Source organism: Corapipo altera, unplaced genomic scaffold, assembly GCF_003945725.1.
Source record: "Corapipo altera isolate COAL_440 unplaced genomic scaffold, ASM394572v1 271, whole genome shotgun sequence".
Taxonomy (NCBI): domain Eukaryota; kingdom Metazoa; phylum Chordata; class Aves; order Passeriformes; family Pipridae; genus Corapipo; species Corapipo altera.
The window spans coordinates 3,598,023-3,616,887 of NW_020884935.1; the positions used below are offsets into that span (position 1 = coordinate 3,598,023).

At 52.1% G+C, this 18,865-nt stretch overlaps 1 long non-coding RNA gene across 1 annotated transcript; it reads left to right on the forward strand.

Annotated features, from left to right (window-relative positions):
- LOC113955203 lies at window positions 1–18,651 on the forward strand. The gene is made up of 4 exons (XR_003530460.1): window positions 1–58; window positions 691–696; window positions 7,014–7,018; window positions 18,396–18,651. It is a non-coding gene; the product is annotated as an uncharacterized LOC113955203 (long non-coding RNA).
- Window positions 18,652–18,865: the final 214 nt, after the last annotated feature.

Here is an 18,865-nt window from a genome sequence, read left to right on the forward strand (position 1 = left end):
CAAAAATATAGCCAAGATGACCAGCCCTGCTCCGTGGGACTCTGGGGGGATCAGGAAGGTAAGTCACATCTGCTTAATGTCATATCAGACTTCACCCCCTTTCCTTGCTCCACTCCAACTCCGTCTGCTATTTCTCACAATTAAATCCTCATGAAGATCAGCAGGAGCCAGGTTGTGTTCCCTGCCTTTAAAATGTCCTTCAAACCACGAACGCCCAACTGAAAACCTTTTGGAATGTTTTTCCTCCTGGCTCATTTCATTTGGAAGCAGCGGCAGGAGCGCTGCTGCTGTTCAACCCCATATTCAGGAATGTGAGATTGCAGTGTGAGTTAAGGAATTAGTGAAGCGCTTGGAGTTGCAATAAGGATAGATTGGGTGGATTGGAATGCTGGGAGCTGGGAAGCTGTGATCATACATGGAAAGCCTGACAGGGAAATTGTCTATAAAGGCTGATGGAAGCCCTGGGTTAAAGGGAACAGCTACCTCAGGCTCGTGATGCTGGGAAGGAAATACTCCTAATTTGCTTGTGGTTACTAACCTGAGACATAGTTAATGAGTAGGGACATTTGAAAAAAACTATATTTTATGCCTATTTTGGAACAGTTCATCTCTGTGTATTCTGTACACAGTGTTATCCTACAGCTGGAGGCTGAGCCTCCAGAACCTGCTGCTGGTTTGATCAGTACCCAGAGCAAAGTCAATCTCCATCTTCCTGGGGCTCTGCCTCTCCTCTTGTGTCACAGGAGTTTGGAGGGTGGAAGGCAGATTAGGTAGAGAAAGCTGGGTCAATCCATGCCCTTCCTTCCATGGCAGAGGGTTGGAACTAGGTGAGCTTTAAGGTCCCTTCCAACCCAAACTGTTCTATAATTCTGTGACCTTCAAACAGAGCAGTGATTGGGTTCCCAGCCCGTGCAATGCCACAAGAGGTGATGTGTGAATACAACCCCACCATCTGCCCGGCGCTCAGAGGGTCCAACAGGTTGTCAGGCACAAGGTTGAAATTGGCTCATTTCTGAGATGAGATGATTTAAAAATGCCCAGGGTAGAGGAAATGGATACATTAGTGTTGTTATCTTCATCGCTGCCATCACCTGTTTGCTGGAATGCAGCTCAGGGCTGAGGGGCCAGCACAGATGTGTGGGGGGAGCTGGAGCCTTTGAGCTGCTGAGCTGCCCCGTGGCCTTCAGATCTGGAAATTAGGCAAACAGAGCTAGTGCTGCTCCAGCACATTAATTGGGTGGTAACCTTTGCATAACCTTTAGAAAATCTTTGGCTGTGTGAATGCACAGCCCAGAGCACACGTACTCTTGGGATGCTCAGAGCATCACTTGGGATGGAGGAGATGTGGGGGGTCTGTGGCACCCCAGGATTTGTGACCCCTAAATGATACTTCCCCACCATGGTTTGGTTCACTCCTGCTTCCCGGGGGCTGGGAAGGGTGTCCCCGGCTCTCCCACCGTGCTGAACTCGGGGCTGAGCTCTCTGGTTTGTCGAGGGGAGTTGGCAGAGCTGGGGCTGCCGGGGCTCAGACCCCCCGAAATGCCGGTGTGGCCGGACCCCTGTGCCCACACGTCACGCCCGTGCAGATGATGCCCTGTGCCAGTGCCGGCTCCATCCCCCCCGCATCCCCGGGGGTGCAGCCCCTGCCCGCCCCGGCAGCAATCACAGCCCGCGCCGCCGCCAGATTGCCTTGTCCGTTCCAATGATCTTTAACTCCGTTTTTCCCCGAGCAATCAGAAGCACTTTCTCTTCGTCCGGGTGGTCTTTTCCTATTTTGCTCTCTCCAGTCCCAGGACCCAGGGCAGTCACATCTCATCACGCCTTTTCTCAAGCCATTTGTACCTCCAGCTTTTTCTGTTGCCATCAATTTAGCGGCAGCCTCTCCTCCCTGCTCTGCTCCCCCCGTGCCAACCCCGGCTTCTTCGGGAGTGAAACTCAATCTTCAGAGCCTCAGTAAACGCAAATTCCCTGCCCCTGCAGCCCGTGCCCACCTGCTTTTGGTGCAGATTGGAGGGTGGCTCCCACACTTTCTTTTGGGAGAGGGCCAATCCCTTAAAAACTTTTTCCTAGAGAGATTGTTACAAAGCAGAAACAAATACGGACTTTTAAGGAGGGGTCTACTGGCTGCTGAGGAAGTAAAGACTGAAAACATGCAGTAATGCTGCTTTCCCAAAGACTGAATAATAATAATAGGAAGGAATTCTTCCCTGTGAGGAGGGTGCAGGTTCTTTTTGTCCTTCGCTTGCCCAGGCTTCACCCTGGACTAGAAATCATCCAGCAGCAGATTGCAAAACACAGGATGGTCTGTGCTGTGTATCAATAAAAGAGAAAAATATAAGGATATGGGAATAAAAGATCACTTAACGGGGAGTCCATCCTGCCTCCCGTGCACTGAACATCAACTCAGCAAAACACTTTAAGTGTGTGATTAAATATAAACTCACTCTTCAGCCCCTCGCTGTTCAGTGAAGCAGTTTAGCAAGCACTGAAGTATTTGCTGAGCAGGGCTTTGCCATCTCTCTGTTTTTCCTTGGGCAGAGGAATTAAACACACGTTGGTGTCACCTATTAATAAGGCAGCAAGTAGCCACAGCAGCGCCCGTGCAGCGCAACCGAGCTCATCATTTTTCTGTATAGGAGCAATTAAGCTGCACCAGGAGGCCTGTGTCTTTATATCATCACCTAATGACAGTGCAAAAGTATTCCAGGGAAGGAGAGCGGGGAAAAATCGCATCCATATTTAATTGGCAAAGTTATCACCTTCGCTTCAGAGCCCGAACTTGCAGCCCTTCTGGCCAATTTCCAAGTCAGATCTATTTCCCCAGACTGGAAAGCGAGGAAAGTGTCCTTATATTATACTTCTGCAACAAAATACCGCTTGAAAGCTTGTGAACATGCTCCCAACTGCAGTAAATAACCAATAGTCCCTGTTCTTTGCAGCAAATGAAGATATCTTTGAGCTGTTACACTCCTTTCAGGTTTTTTTAAGGAAATTATTTGTCTTATTATTATTCTCCAGCCCCACACTTGCCTGTCAGATTAAATTTTTTATTGCACTAAACCACAGAGCCATCTGGAGCCCCTCACATCCTGCTCTCAGTACTGGAGCGTGGCCCTTCTCTCTGCAGCATTTTGATTCCTCCCAAGGTCTTTCTTTTTTTATTTTTTAAAATACATTAAATTCCTCAGTCCGTTGTTTCCACCCCTGTGTCCCCTTGGCTGTTCCTCGGGGCTCAGCACCTCGACCCCCTGTCCCTCGTCCCCGTGTCTCTCGGAGCAGCGGCGCAGCGAGGAGCAATGGGGCTGTCGGCTCTCGTTAGGAGGGCGAGGAGATGTGCTGCTGTTCCAGGGGACTGGCTCTCTTCAGCCAAATACCTCATTCTCCAGCTTCTTCATTTCACTTTGCCAGCCCCGAGGTCTCCTGTCGGTTTGCAGAGCTTTGCTCAGGCCCCGGGGTTGAACTGAAACCGTTTATCACTTTCTCCCCTTCTCTCCTCCCTCCTGGGTGACAGAGCCCGTGGGATCCTCAGGTGTCATGATGTGCCTCAGGACTCCTCGGCTGCCCTTAAATGTCAGCAGTGTCTGATGGCTCCTTCTCAGTGTTGTCCCTGTGGCTGCTCTGGGGCTCTGGCACTCGCCAGCAGAGAGATCCAAAGCCATGGTCTGGCTCTTGTTAGCTGGCACTGGGAGTGACCACAGAAAAACCTCACCAGGGAAGAGTGGCCTTGACCACCTACCCCTTCTGGGCTTGACCTTCCAGCCCTTCTTGGCTTTGCAGTACCCTGTGGCAGAGGGTATCGCCTCAACATGTTCTGAAGAGACAGAGAAAGAGGAAAAGAGAGAAAAAGGAGAGGAGAAATATCGATAACTTCCATCTCCTCAAGCCCAGTAACTAGCTTTTGACACTTCTCTGCCACTCCAGCTTCACAAAGCCCCAGCTCTCTGAAGATTAATTGATGTAGGCCACTCAACCTATTTTCAAATCCCTTTCAGTTACCATTTAAAACCTTCTGATTTATTTTTTTTGATAAAGTCACTGAGGCTTTTTATGGGTTCTCAAATGATTGTCCAGCTTGACAAATTGGATTCTTAAAGCTGGTTCTTTCAAGAAAAGGATGTGGTTTGACAAGACAAGAAACAGCTCATCTTTGAGACAGGGGGATAAATAAAAAAAAAGAAAAAAGATCCCATTCTCCCCGTCAGGTGTTGCTCAATGGGTGTCTTGCTCGTCACTGATAATCTTATCTGGCTGTGATGGGAAGGGACCCACACAAAGGGGCCTGACCGGGCTGGAGGGCTGATACGCCGCTGATTAATCGTTCTGTCCAGCGGGTGCAGAGCCTCAGGAAAGGTGATTAATGCCATTTGATACGAACTCTGACCCCCTCCCCTCCCCGACACCTCGCTGGGCGCACCTCCTGCCGCTGGGATGGATTGATTCCTGCCGGGATGGATTGACTCCTGCCTCCCAGGGCAGCTGGCAGGGGGTGGCAGCTGGGTTGTCACCCCGGCCTCGTGCTGAGGTTTGTGAGCTCGTGTCGCTCCCCAGGGCTGCAGCTGGTGTTTCTGATGGAGTTTCTATTGGCTGTGCTCAAGCCCTGCTGGGTGCCCAGGTATTGTGTCACCCCAGGCTCTGCAAAGAGTAAAACCATGTTCATGTCTAGTGTGGGGATGGGGCAGAGCAGCTGTGGAGGTGAGAAATGTGTTCCTGATCTTTATGAACCCAAACAGGGTTCATAATCCCAAACATCCCCACTGTAAGATGCTGGATGGGGCTTGGTGGAAGATCTGGTGGAAGGTGTCTCTGCCCACAGCAGGGGGTTGGGACAAGATGATCTCTAAGGTCCCTCCCAACCTCACCCCTTCTGTGGTTCTGTGTGCTCCATAACTGCCAACAGCAAATGCAAATGTCCTCTTGGATGTGACTGAATAAAACCTGGGTGTGCAGATGTACCCAAGGCAGTTGCAGGTCCAAGAGCAGCTGGAGAAAGGAGCAGCCCAGGCTGTGCTGAGGAGATGCTCAGCTCTGGCCATGCAGAACCATCGTGCAGGCAGGTCCTGCAGGACCTCCGTGGGCTCTGGTGGCAGGTGATGGGGTGGCACACTGCTGCCATTCCTGCTCAGGCTGCAGGGAGAGGGAGAGGTGAGGACAAGGGACCTCCTCAGGGCTGCAGTCCCACCAGGAGCCAGAGCACAAGGTCTTCCCAGGCAAGACAAGATGCAATCTCTCTGTTTCAGTAATGCTTTTCATTTTTTAATTGACTACTTTCGCTTTGAATATTTCCCACCTGGCAGTTCCTCTGAATAATGGAAATGCATCATAACTCCTACCCGCTCCCTGCATTGAATGACTCTGGGTGATACTTTATATCTTATTATGATTATTTATTATGATGTCCACTTTGGTTCTGTAGCAGAGGGAGATCATTAACCTCTCCTGCAGTAAAGAGAACTCTCTGTGTTGTTTTCAAAGCCATTAAAGCTTTGAAAACTCCTCTTTTTTTATTTTTTTTTTAAACTAAAAAACCTACAGGGCTGCATAATAAACTGCTGACACAGGTTGGTGGATGCGGGAGGAGCGCGGACCCTCCCGCTGGGCCCCAGGGAATTGCAGGCGGAGTTTGGAGTAAGGAAGGAGTTATTTGCTTGTTAGAAAACACACGTGGGGTGCTGGGAACCTGGAGGCAGGTTTTGATGGTGCTGAGAGAGGAGGAATTGGTCTCAGGAGGGGTGGGAGATGCCACCTGGTGTCTCCAAGGACACGTGTCCAAGGGGAGGTGGAGGCTGCGTGGCCACCCCTTTGGGCTGGTCCCTGCACACAAAAGCAAATTCCCTTGCTCCTCCAAGAACACCCATAAAATCCCCCGTGATCTGTTGACATCTCAGGGTGCTGCTGTTACCTGTGCTGGTTTTGGGTGCTTCTTCCCCTGTGCCTTGGTGAGAGTGAGGAGCCTCCTGTACAGATTGCTGCTCTCAGAGGCTGCATATGGTCTTGTAATGTCTGTTTATGGTCACTTAATGTCTATTTATGGCCCCCTAAGGCCATCCCCAGATGCTGCTTCTGGTTGCTGGACCTGTGTGTGGTGGGGATGGGGGGAACCACTCTGTTTTCCATGGCTGGCTGAGGTTTCAGCTTGGCTGTGGCTGATTGCTGGACACACAGCTCAGCTCGCTGGGAGGTTTAATCTGTTATATGGGAATTTATCTCCAAATATGGGGAGAGATAAAAGCAGATGCTGTCTCTCCCACCTGGGCAGGCAGCATCTCTCTCCTGGAGATGTGTATCCACTCTGGAGACTGTGCTTTGCTCAGGACCAAGAGCTGATTAAAATCCTGTCTGCAGCAGGAGGGATGCTCACGTCCTACAAAGTCACCTTGTCTCCCTGTCCACGCTGTGTTCCCTCACACCCAGCAGATCCCGAAACAAGATGTTCCCCATCTCCACGTAACCACAGGCTACTCTAACGTGATGGCTGATGGTAATAAAGCCTCTGTGGATGTCCCTGTTTTTGGAAGCGCGTCGTGCTGCCCATACAGCTGGGGAATACAGAGCCTGCAGACATGATGGGATGCTAATGAATCAGTAGCTTTATCTGGCCTGTCCACGCCTCTCAGAACCAAGAAGGTGCTGTTCATTAAACTCTTGTTGAGGTGCCATCCTAAAGAGAAAAGCACCTCTCCACAAAAAAAAATAAATATCTGCAATTCCTTGCTGTTCACTTCCCGGATTTCCAGCTGAAATTGGCTCTGTTTGAAAGCCTGGAGATGATGTTCCTAATGGCTCTAAGTACATTGCTCATGTCAGGGCCACACAAACTTGCCTCTGTAGCTGTGATGCTCCTCGGGGGAGGTGAGTGTTTGCTTTTCTGCTAAGCAAACAGCATGACCTGATGGAATATTGAGAATTAGGTGCTGTTTTCACCTGCCCCAGGAAGCTGTGGCTCCATGTACCTGCTTGCAGCACCTCCATCACCATCTCCCAGGAGCTCTCTCCCATCTCAAATGCTGCCTGAGAATGAGTTTCATCACATGTGGAAATGTTTTCACGCTATTTAAAAGGTTGAGGTGTTAAGGCCCAAAAGAAGTTGAAGGACGTGCCTGCCTGGGAATGGAGCCCCAGTCTCTGGACACCCAGCTGGGACTGTGGGCACTGGAGCAGAGCATCCATCACCCCAAGGTTAAGTGGGAAGGGACCGCTCAGCAGCCTGAGCAGATGAATAATAATTATGGAATATTAATATTATCCAGAGAGCATCTGTAACTGCTCCAGTGGATCCTGTGGTGTAACCTTGCTGCCTGGCCAGAAATCCCTGCTGGCTCCTGACTCATCACAGGAGCTTTCAGCATCCCGTGTCAGCCAGGTGAGCTGGATGGAGGCCCCTGGACCTGTGAAACCCAGATTGCTGTAAGGGTGATGTGTGGAGCTGCCAGCCAAGCCCTGAGTAGCCTGCATCCCACCATGGGCATCCGTGGCTGCAGGAGTGTGTTTGTGGCTGATGCACCACGTCGGTCTGGGTGAGCAGAGATGCCATGTGAGCAGTGTGGAGACTGAGTGACCCCTTGTTTCCCAGGAGCCTCCATCCCCGGGTGCTGGGGCAGGTTGGGGTGGTGAGTGCCACTGCAGGGGCTCACCCAGGGAAGGAACAGGAGCTGGAGATCAGAAAGGAAACTAGGCCAGAAAACGCAGCAGATAGTTTGCAAAAGGATGATCCAAGCAGCTTTGATATGGATATGTTCCCTCGCAAAGACACAGCGCTGGAGAAGCTCTTTATCAGTGTCAGGCGATGACAAACGACGGCGGGGGAAAGTCACGGGGCTGCGGCGCCTCGTGCAGCTGCAGCACCTTGGGAAGGATCCCGGCACCGCTCCGGCCCCAATTAATCACGGCAGAAAGGATTGTCTTCTCCTCTGTGCTTTTTATAGCACGGCAAATGAGGGAGGGAAGGAGAGGAGGAGGAAAAACTGCATGTGGGCACATTTTGGGGAAGATCATACCCCGTCTCCGGCTTGTGCACAAAGACATCCCTGCTTGGCTGGTGGATCTGTTGGGAAAAGCAGGACCTGCCCTTGGGTCAGGTAGGGAGTGTGGCGAGGAAGGAGAGGGAAGGCAACAGCAGTCAAACACGCGTTGGCAGCTGGGATTGTCCCTGCATGTGCTGCTGAAGCCAAGGGTGGCACAAACCATCAGGGCAGGTTAAACAAGAAATTAAAAAAAGAGGGAAAAAGTCAAACCAGAGTTTCTCACCGTTACCTCCAGTCCTTCTTTTTTTCGTCAAGTTCCCTTGAAGCCTTGTCTATATAAATGTTGAATTATATGGTTCCTTTGACTCTTTACTAGAAATTGCTCTGAATTACTTCTTTTTATATAATCTGTTCCATTTCCAGCTCTCTGCTGTATCTCGCAGAGGAATATCTGGAGCTGTCGACTGGCTCATTCTCCTGCTGCCAGGCGGCTCTGTGGCGGCGTCTAATAAAGTTGCCCCCTGTTCCACTGTAGGGCAGCAATCTGTAATGAAAATTTTATGTGAGTGGTTGGGAAATGGAGTTGAAATCTGGGTTTCAAGTATGATTTTCATAATACTCCAGGCGTATATACACACATGTGCGATGTTTGGGGATCTGGAAATAAAAGGGATCGTTTTCCAAAAATTGTGGTTTTGTTAAACTCCCTCTTGATGGGATCAGTGGGAATGTTGCCAGCTCAGAACTCCCCCTTGGAGCCCCTCTGTGATGGTGTGAATTTGGGAACCGGAACAACTGCCCCGATGCTGTAACATGAATTTCTGGGCCATGTGCTCATTGATCCCATGGAGGGGGTGGAATACGTTTGGAGCTGGTGTATCTAGAAGGGAAGCAACAACTCTTGCCTCCTTCCCCCTCCCCTGTACATATTTAAGTATTGCTTATGGTTCTTTCAGCAGTGTCCATCAGTGCCATTGCTGGGGATGCTTCCTCCCCTCTCTCTGTGTGTTTTTATGTGCTGGTCATCCAGGGAGGTTCCTCAGCACAGGGATTGTGTCTGTGGTCCCTGGTGGGATGGGGCAGCACCAAGACATGGCATCATGGTCATCCTTCCCCGTGGGGATGGCACTCCCTGGTGTGGGGTGATTGCTGTGAGGGTCTCTGTGGCCTGGGGTGGGTCCAGGCAAACTTTCTGTCTCAGCTGCTGCTGTTTGAATTTGGCACATCTATGCTAAACACGCAGCGTCAGCCCTCTCTGGGGCTGATCAATATTTAATGTGGAATTTACAAAGATTGACTTGAGGATGCGTTTAAAATTGGAGCTTTAGCCGTGGGTGGCAATTTCCGAGTCGCAGCAGTGGAGTTTGATTATTTAGAGAGATGGCATTTTGCACATTTAAAATAATCCTGAGGACCGCGGGGCTGCCGCAGCCCCTCTTCCCCTAAACTGTTGACTTTTCAATTGTTTTGTTTGTTGATGTTCAATATTAATCACCCCGGCTGCTCGCTCGGCGCCGGGCTGGGCTGAGGGGCCCAGGCAGTCGGTGCTGGCAGTGATGGGGTGCAGCTCCCTTTTGGGGTTTGGTGTTTTACTGGGGTCCAGGTGCCAAGGGTGTTTTGGGAAGGGAGTCCTGTGGTGTGTCTGGGGCATGCTGCCTGTTGCCAGTGTGCGTTGGACATGCCTGGGTGCTCCAGGCTGGGGGGTCAACACCCTGTGTGTGACCCCACACCACGGGCAGTGACACACACCTGTTTAGGGACATTAATACTGGAAGTATTCAAGGCCAGGCTGGATGGAGCTCTGAGAAACCTGGTCTAGAGAAAGGTGTCCCTGCCCCTGGCAGGGAAGTTGGAACCAGATGATATTTAATGTCCCCTCCAACCCAAACCATTTTTGAGTCTATGATATTTAAATTGGGTGAGCTTCCACAGCCACCCCAGGCTGGGGTGCTCTGCAGAAATCCTGGGTTGTGCCCTTTGCCTGCTGCCATTCCAGCCCTCAGGAGCTGGGCTGGGGTCTCCCTTCCCACCCCCAAACTCTGGCTGTCACTGCTCATCTCCCAGCACACGAGGCCAGGATGGGATGTTCTGCACACACACAACGCACACCGATGGAATTGCTGGTTTATCCTGGTTTGCTCGTGCTGTTGCCTGTGCTAATGAGAGCTGACAGGTTTGGAATAGCTGGTCTGTGTTTGCTTGGGTGCTGAATGCAGCAATCACGAGAAGCTGGGCCATGGGATGGAGTGTGGGGACTTGTCAGTTTATGGGCCGGAGCTGTAAATGATGGATCCACGGAAAACAATTGTCCAGGGGCACAGGTGCAGCCAAAGCAGCCCTGAGCTTGGCTGTGTAAAACCAATTCAGGCTTTCTCTTAAGGCAACCACAGAACTGACCCCAAATTTAGCTCATCTCTGCAGTCCTTGTGAGGAGAAGGAAACTCTTGTAATTGCTTGTATGACAGGGAGAAAATATTTTTCTTCCTTCCCTTTATCTAATTTTTCTACTAAGACTTTGCTCAATTTTGTGTAAATAAAAAGCTTGAAAGCAGCTTGTTTCATATATGGAAACAGAGCATAACATATGGTAGTGATAGAGCTGTTCATAAATGTGATTGTTTTCCTATGATAGAAAAAAGAAGTGGAATTGCATTGCTAAATCCAGCGGTGAGGTGAGTGGGGGGCACCCATGGGTGCAACCTCAGCACACTGCCCGACTCTGTCATGGCATCAGATGTTTTATTAAAAACTTTAATGTTGGTGATTTTCTGCTCAGTCACAGAGTCCCCCTTCCTGCCTGCACACCCCAGGCCCTGAATGCCGCGGGCAGCAGTGGGGTTGCTGGGACCAAGTGGGGTCTGTGTGGGTGGGATGCTGGCTCTGATTTGCTGTGGCAGGTCCAAGCTTTCACACCAAATAGCACGTGCAAAAAAAAAAAACAAACACAAACCAAAAACCAAGGGCTCATTTCCCTTCTCCTCCCCCTTCAAATTGAAGCACAAATATGACAAGTGTTATGATGAAGGCTGAGCGTGCCCCGAACATCTCTCCCCTTGCAGATTACTATGTAAATCAGCCACTTAATATCTCTGCTTCCCTTCTGTGTGCCAGGCTGGGGACGTGCTGGGTGACAACCCCAGCCCGTGGTGGGTCACACACCGCTGGGCTGGGGGGTGGGGACGCGTGTACTGCGGCAGAGCAGCTCCCATGGCGCATGTGAGGCCTGGCTGATGCAAATCTGGACAAACAAGTCATTTACCGGCCTTTTTAATAGTAACCTGGGGTGTTTTCCAGCACCTGCTGTTTGAAAATCCAAGTTTGGAGAGCTGGGAGATGAAGGCAGTGTCACTGGGGACTCGGGACAGGAGCTGTGATGTCTCTGTGGGCTTAGACCACCCTTAAGTGCTGCAAAGCGTGTAACAAGCACTCAGAACACATTGCTGCTGCCCTGGAAGAGGAGGGGCTTTCCCCACTGCCCTCATCTGTAAAACTTGGTTTTCCTTGTTAAGAGGGAGGGTGATGGCTCTGGGTGGCCAGGGGGGTGGGAAGAGGCTGGGCTCATCCTTGCCCAGCTGGCTCTTGAGCTCTCCATGTACGAGCACTTCCCATTCCTAGATGTAGGGATGGAAAAGGAGGAAGGGTTTGATGGATGAGCAGAATGAAACACCGGGTTATTACGCATGTGATCTTGTTTCCTCTGGGGCTGGGACTGGAGCACAGGCTGTTGGGGCTGGGGGTGCAGCACCAGGGGTTCAGCTTTGGAGTGTTCCCGGCAGCCATTCAGCACTTTCCCATTGCACCAACGGGTGTTCCAGCCCCTCCAGCAGGCTCCCACCTCAGGATTCCTCAAGTTATTTAATGTCACACCTCTAATGACTGCATTGCATGAGCCCAGTGGGCTCAGTTGGCCTGGGAGGCACAGGGGTGGCTGTGGGGCTGGCAGTGCCTCTGCCACTGTCCTGCCGCAGCCACCTCGCGTCCCACCCGCACCCCTGTGCCGGGGACGGAGCCGTTAACGCGCCATGATACCCCCCCTCAGGACCCCCATCAGCCGAAGGCCCTTTGCTTCTGTTGGGTTTTAATCTCCCTTCTTTTGCTGCTTGTTCTGTGAGGAGATTGAAGCAGCAGCGGGACGCGACGAGCTGCGTCGGGGTCGTTACTGCGGAGCCGCGATGATGGAAATGGTTTCGGAGCAAAGACATTATTAATGAAGATGATAAGCGGGGAAGGGACACCACGCTCGTGTACCTGAGCTCGCCCGGGTTGTACTTGGCCAGCACATCCATCTACTGGTTGTATCCATCCATTTTTTTAAAGGCCTCCACGGGTGATGTCAGCCTGCCTGGCAGTTCTGTGCCATTTAAAGGAATCAAAACAAATTAACTCCAAAAAGTTCACGTCTGAAATGGCTGCTGCTTCCCAGCTCCTGGCTGTGAGCGAGGGGGGGGACACACCCCTGGATGGCTGCCGACCCCAGGGATCCTTACAGAATTATTCCTGGTGGATTAGCTGTGCTGGGATGGAGCTGAGCTCTCACTGTCATCCTGGGGCACAGCCCTGTGCCCACCACGGGGGCCAGGAATGTGGGCACCAGAGCTGCTCGTCCAAGAGAAATGCAAATATGGACAATCAGCCTCTGCAGCAGCAGAGTGGGATGTGATGAAACCCAATCAGTTAATAACCCTTCACAGCACTGGGAGAATTGTAGAGGAACGTGCTTTTAAATGCCATTTTTTTTTCCTCACCAGAACTATTCCTCTGTGGTTTTTCCTGAAAAAACCAGCTAATTCTGGTTTGTGTCTGGTACAAAGGGCCACCGGCTTCACAGCCCAGAGCCAGGGAACCTCGACAGAGCTCTGCCATTGCATCCTCCTGCACTCTTTTGGCTCCTGAAAAGGCACCTCCTTCCTTGCAGGTGGCCCCCCGAGCCTCCAGCTGCTGGAGAGGGGTCCCATGGGGTTCTCACCTGGAACCCCAGGGATGCTGCCCCATGGAATGTTGCACTGAGCTACAGCTGCTGGCACGGGAATAAACACTGCAGGAGCAAAATGGCTCAACAGACAGAGCTGATGAGCACGAGGAAGAGGAGGCTGTGAGACCCGGATAGTAATCAAGGCTAATTTGTTGATTTGCCATCCGGAGTCATTTCTTACATTATTTTTCCCCCCTACACAATTTGTTCAGGGAGGGGGGGGGATGTGAGCTCTCCATCCTCCGCCGAGCTCCGAGCGAGCTCCGTCTGCCTGATTAGGGGCTGTCGGGATGATTGATGTGTTCTTGCTGGGGAAGGTGAGTCCCTGCACGGTGACAGCTGCGTTTGACAGCCCGGCAGGGACGGGTCCTTACCAGCACCCTCCTCTTCCCACACCTCCGTGTTCCCAGCTGGACAGTGTTGAGCTCTGGCTCCGATGTCCTGCCAAGGTCAAAGCCTCAGAAACGTCATCATCCTGCCAGGCAGGGCCCCTTCCATCCCCTGGATAAGGATGGGGGGAAGGGGCATCTCCTGGGCAGGCAGTGCCCCTGCCCAGGGCCCGTGGGTTTGTGTGGAGGTGCCGGATGCTTTGCTGCTTTGCGAGGGCTGGTGAGCCGTGACACTGCTGGGATAAAATACCAAATACCGGGAAAAAATCTTACTTAAGTCTTTGCAAAGCCACAGATAATGCACTGTGAGAGTGAACAACTAGGATGAAAAATAATTGCACTCCTATTTTTCTCCAGCTTTTCTTATCAACGACTTTATCACCTTTGGTTTTATTTTACACCTTATTTAGACTTTACTGTAATCCCAGCTATTTCACCATTGACACCTCCTTAATACCTTGTCTAACACCTCTGACACATCCTGGCTGATGCCTAGCCCCTGCTCCAGCGCAGAGCAGGAACAGAAAAGAGCTGAAATGGAGAGAGGGAAAAATTATTTACTGCCCAGGCTCTGTGAATAATAACCTCTGAGGAGGAGGTGGGGGCCAGCCCTCCCCGTGCTGCTGAACTTTGATACCTGCCACATCCGTCTCCATCTGCCCATTCCCAGCTACGGAACAATGGTGCCACCAGTGTTCCACGGGAAGGAGAAGTGAGGGGATTTATTGTTCCAGGGAAACTGCAACCCAGAAAGGCTCAACTTAGTGAACTGAAGCGAATTAATTCCTCTCACTTGGGCACCTTGTGCAAAGTTCAACCCTATTTGAAATATTCCATTTCCATGGGTCCTGCTGCTGCTGGCGGGTCTGGTGCCAACCTTAGTGCCTTAGACTTCAGGTCTCTCCACAGTGGTGGGGCTGTGACCAGGGCTTTGTCTCTGACTGCCAGCCCTGAGAGTGCTTTTTAGGGACTAAGTCTCCTTTGGCAGCTGGGGAAAGTACCCGTGGGTTTGCAGGGAAACTTCCTTTGCAATATTGAGGGAGTTTCTAAAGAGCTCTTGGCTATTCCTGGTTTTCTAGTGGAGAGGAGGCTAAATGGGATGCTGGGGCACCTGGTGGGCTTTCAGTATCATAGAACCATGGAATGGTTTGGGTTGGAAGGGACCTTAAAGACCATTTTGTTACATTCCCTGCCATGGGCAGGGACACCTCCCGCTATCCCATGTTGCTCCAAGCCCTGTCCAACCTGGCCTTGGACACTTGCAGGGATGGGGCAGCCACAGCTTCTCTGGGCAACCTGTGCCAGGGCCTCCCCACCCTCACAGGGAAGAATTTCTTCCTAATATCTGTCCCAGTGGTATCCAACAAGGCTGACTTTTCCTGACCTGAAAAAAATCCCACTGAACCCCAGTGCAGGGGATAACACAGCACTATGCTGCATTGTTCCTTTCCTCTTTTCTCCGAGCCTAAAGACCATGGCTACATTACCTAGATTTAACTACCCATTACACAAACTATATCTCTAAAGCAAGGGATATGGCAGCTTTATTATAAGTTTATTACATGCTAATTCAAGCAAATAAATTTGCTCCAGCTGTGGAGCAAAGGAGATTAATAACCTCGAAGATCACTTCGCTGCTTTGATGAGTTTCTTGAACAGAGTGGAGTATATTTAGGAAGAGCAACTAGATTAGTCAAAAAACCCCTTTAATTATTAGTGACACTGTGCAAACTGCTTCCTACGAGTGGAATACCAACTACTTAACTCCCTGACCTTATTATTCAAATAAACACTCCTTATTATAGCGACATGACTTGCTCATCAACACATCAGATCAGCTGCCTGGGTGGGGGTCTGGGGGTCCCCGCTGTGTAGGCAGCCGCCAGCTGGGGCTGTGTGAGGGGTATAACGACCCAAAAGGGTTTGAAGAGCTTCACGTGCCACACAACGAGCAGGGAATGGCTTTGCTGGAATGCTCTCGGCACTCGCTCCTTCCCCTGCTCAGGGTGTTGGTACTGGGTTTTATTCTGAAGTTAATTTAGATTTTTCTGCACGTGTTTAAGTGTGGAAGCTCTGAGCTGCCTCGGTGTTGCTGATGTTCTAACGTGTGGATTGTAGAACAGCCTTGGGGAGGGGACTGTGGGGTTGTTCTTGTCGTTGGTCCTCTCCAAGTGATTGTTGCCCACCTGTTTGGTGGAATCCAGGGAAATTTGCACTTGCTGGTTTGTCTTCACTGTCTCTGGGGTGCTGGTGGGATGCTGGAGCAGGATGAGGGGTTTTCTTTCCCTTTTCATAGGTAAAAAGCAGGAGAAGAGGGGTTTCCAAAGATGATTACAGATATCATGAAAACATATATGGGTGTTTGCCAAAAAGTAGATGATTGTCAGAGAGACTTCCCAGCACAGAGTTTTACCCTGAAAGTTTTTCTGGGCAGCACTGAGCTCCCTGAGATGCTGCAGGATCCCGGGGGTGGTGGTTTGGGAGGGCAGCAGAAAGCAGGTGCTGGCACAGCGCTGCAGCACCCACAGAGCTGTGGGGAGCTCGTGCCTGTGCTGGCAACAACCCCCCGCCTGTCTGGGGGGCAACAGTGCCGTTTTACTCTTTGCCACTTGGCAGCGAGAGAAGGGTATTTGTGACCCTGTACCAGGGCCGGGATACGGGAGGGATCAAAAGGCACCTTCTGCCTTCTCCCGAGGGGAAACGTCCCCGGCGCCTCATCCCGCGCCCTTAAACCGCAGCGGCTGCCCTTGAGCCTGACGGATGGAGGCGGCGGCTCCGGCGGAGCAGAGAGGACACGGAGCAGCGATCCGCATCACCAGTTGCTTCCCTTCATTGTCTCTGGTCCCGTTTTAGCCGCCGGCCCAGCCGGACGCGGTGGATGCTCAGGGGACTGGGAGCCCGGAGGTGTCGCAGCGTGGGGAGGGGACCCAGGGTCCGTCCGCCGTCTGTGGGGACAGTGTGGGTCCAACCACCCTTGGGAAAGCAACAAATCCAGAATATTCTCCTGCCCCTGTGCTTCCCGCTCTCCCGTCTCTCTGCTGCAGAAGGCAGCCCCTCTGCCTTCAAACAGTTTCTATTCTATGTAGAGCAAGCAAAAATGATGTGTTAAATACAGCCCGGGCTGAAGCTCTGAATCAAATCAATTCCTTTTTGATTCTCCAGGCTTTTGAATCCCCAGCCCTGCCGGAGGATTGTTAGCACAAGAATGGGGCTGAAGGAGCAATCCTTTCGCAGCGCTATTGACTCAATTATTTTGCCTCTTGATTTTCTATGAGCGGCCGCGCCGATATTCTGATTGCTAATGGCAGAGCATTGTTCCGCACCTCGGGCTGGAATACCGACGGCCGGGGCTGGAGCACCGCCATCCCCCCGCGCTACGGGTGGCATCGGGACCTCGTTTTATTTTGATGGATGCAAACCGCAGCGCTCGGGGGATGTGCAGGGCACGGCGGGGACCCTCCGCTGGGCTCCGCGATATTCCGCTGCAGCGAAGGGCTCCGGCTCCCGGCGGGCCGGGATGTGCCGGTGACCTTCCCCTGTCCGCCCCGGCATCAGCCGCGCTCCTGGGATGTTCCCCCGCGCGCGGATCGATGGGGCCAGAGCGGCACAAAGCGGCGAGGTTGCATTTACACAGGGTCACGACTATCAATATTGACAGCTCGGCCGCGCGTCCTTTGGACCGGCGTGTGCTGTCAGCCGCGTTAGCGATACCCCAGAGGCCGCCTGTGCCCCGCGCGGGGGTTGGCGAGGGGATCCCGGCAGCTCCAGCCCGGTGCCCAGGTGATGGTGCTGTGCCCGCTGCTCAGGACGTGATGCTGAGCCCGGTATCCGAGCGGTGAGCTGAGCCTGGCACTGGGTGCTGCACCCCTCCGGGTGTTCACCTCCCTTCACCATCTCAGCTCAGGCGTCCTCTGCTGTGTTACCCAGCCACTGCTGCGGCAAAGCAGGACAGGGATGGGACCTGGCCTCGGATCCACCTCCAGCCAGGAAGGTTTGGAGCCCACAGCCCAACCCGGCTCACTCTTTCAAGATAAAAGAGAGGAATTCCCCACCCATCTAAAGGTGGTGAAGGACTGATAGGAAGCACTTTGAATCTTTGGATGAAAGGGGCTGGGAGGAACAAAATGCTCCCTTGCTTTGAAGATGCAAAGCCCTGTATAATTCCTGAGCAGTTTTATTGGTGGCTCAAACGCGTCGCAGGCTTAGAAAAGGCAAAAGTAGGAACTTTCACCTGCTTTTTATTCCTGCTGATGTTTATGTCACATCAGTGCCCACAAGGTGCTCTGTAGGATGTGCCCATCATCACCAAGTGATGGACACACTGGAAGTGCTGATTCTGTACCTGCTCCCGTCTCTCCATGACTGGAGCCAGCCAGGGTCACCCGGTTAATGCACGTTTCAGTCTTCATTGCCTTTTTAACTAGTTTTTAATCAGTAATTATTAGTGAGTGGGAGCGGTGTGCAGGCTCCTCTCTCCCGCTCCCACAGCGAGTGCCACTCAATATGTCACAGCAATTAGCACCCAGTGGCAGCAGCAGACTGTGGGCTGGACGCTGCCACCGTCACTGGGACCTCAGCTGGTCCCCAGGCTGCCAGGAAATGCAGCAGAGAATGGGAACGTGCCTGAGCATCGCCAGCCCTGACCCCATCAGGGTTGAGTTGTTAATGTTGGAAAGGTCAAGCTGGGTGTGGAGACTTGGGGACCTGGGCTGGCTGCCCACCTGGGATACAGGGGCTTGGAGGAGTGGGTTTTTCCACTCATACCAGAAAGAGACTTTGATTTCACAAGGGTATGCAGTGATAGGTAAGGGGAGCACGGCTTTAAGCTGAAGGAGGGCAGATTTAGGTTGGATACTAGGGAGAAGTTCTTCCCTGGGACTGTGGTGAGGCCCCGGCACGGGTTGCCCAGAGCAACTGTGGCTCCCCCATCCCTGGAAGTGTTGGACATGGCTTGGAGCAACCTGGTCTAGTGGCAGGTGTCCTTGCCCACGGCAGGGGGGTGGAATGAGATGGTCTTTAAGGTTCCAACCAAACCATTCCACAGTTCTATGATGTCCTTTGTTTGCCCCTCAGAGCAGAACTGACGGAGTGGCGGCTGCGCGGGAGCCAGCGCCGGCCCGTGGGAGCCTGCTCCAGCCTGCTCCGTGCTAATTCCAGCCGTTGCCGTGGAGGTAAATAGCAGGAATCAGCCTTTGCCTGATGCACAAACGGAGTCAAGTAGCGGTGCCCTTTGCAAAGCGCTAATGAATTACAAGTGTCTCTCCACACACGGGCGCTGCCACCCTCGTGACCAGCTGAAAACCGCAGCCCCGCGCCCTCGACATGTGGAGCTGCTGGAATTGCTCATGCCTGATGGTATTTAAAATAATTAAATGCAGAATGGTATAAAGGGGTGGGTTTTTTGGGGGTGGGTTTCATTATCATCAGGGTTTCAGTGCTCTCAGGCTGGGTGGTACCCTGGCTCATGGTGCCGCAGGGACCAGTACCCAGCAGAACAAATGAGCTTTAAACCCCTCTATTTTATTATTCTTTATTAATAATGA